The 902-nt window shown below is 65.5% G+C and overlaps 1 protein-coding gene across 1 annotated transcript in view; it reads right to left on the bottom strand.

Annotated features, from left to right (window-relative positions):
• Nucleotides 1-902, bottom strand: part of LRCOL1 (leucine rich colipase like 1) — a 3894-nt gene that overhangs the window by 1056 nt on the left and 1936 nt on the right. The gene's annotated exons all lie outside the window — the stretch shown is intronic.

Below are 902 nucleotides of genomic sequence, written 5' to 3'. Positions count from 1 at the left end.
TCCTGCTGAGCGATCTGGGCGGGCTGGTTCCCCGGGAGGTGGCGGGGCGCCCCCTGTAAGGAGTCCGGCAAGAGTCAGGCTCCCCCAGCCGTTACTCTCTCCTGCTTCCTACACTGGGCACGTCCCGGGAAGGCGCTAGTGCACGCGACCTGGGCGGACCCCGGGCCCCCAGGCTCCACGTGTCCTACATACCTTTTTGTCTTTATTGTCCGCAAAAAGTGACAAAAGGCACTTTCACTCAATTGGCAGAGTTTATTGATGCCAAGCCATTAAGCTGCAGGTCCCAGGAGGAGCAGCGTGACAGGAGCCAGCGCGGACATCTGCGAGGCCCAGGCTGTTTCTTCAGCGCACACCCCTCTCCGTGTCACTAGAGGACACAGCAAGGATCAGAAGACGGGCACGGAGACAGGACCTGTGCAGGGGGTGCGCCTCGAGGTGGTTGTTTCCAGCGCCAGACGCCACCCCATGTCGCTGATGGGCACAGCTCACTGGGGCATGGACACCGGGACCATCTGACTCCTTCGGCCCCGTCTTGACGCATTTTGGCGAGCACCTGCCGGGCCTGGGTGCTGATGACGCCACGGCAAGGCGCACGTGCTCACGTCCGTGGTCTCTGCCGCCGGAGGCCCGACGGACACCACGCAGCCCAGCGCCAAAACACGTCGTGAGGCACCCACAGTTCCCACCAGCGTCCTCGGCCCGCAGCCCGTCTCCAGTCCCTGTGTCCCCTCGTGTCCCCGTGTCCCCGTGTTCCCGTCCCCATGCCTCTTCACCTCTGTCCACCCCGCCTCCATCTCCCCCCGGCTCCGTCCGTCCCGCTCCCAGCTGTCCCCCCACGCCCTGCGTGTTCCGAGCCCTTGGCCTGGGCTCCGGGGCGGCGTCACCTGACCCTTCTCCTCCTG

Source organism: Pteropus alecto, unplaced genomic scaffold, assembly GCF_000325575.1.
Source record: "Pteropus alecto unplaced genomic scaffold, ASM32557v1 scaffold213, whole genome shotgun sequence".
Taxonomy (NCBI): Eukaryota; Metazoa; Chordata; class Mammalia; order Chiroptera; family Pteropodidae; genus Pteropus; species Pteropus alecto.
The sequence above is the reverse complement of the archived record's forward strand: the minus strand, read 5'-3'. Positions and strand labels throughout refer to the sequence as shown.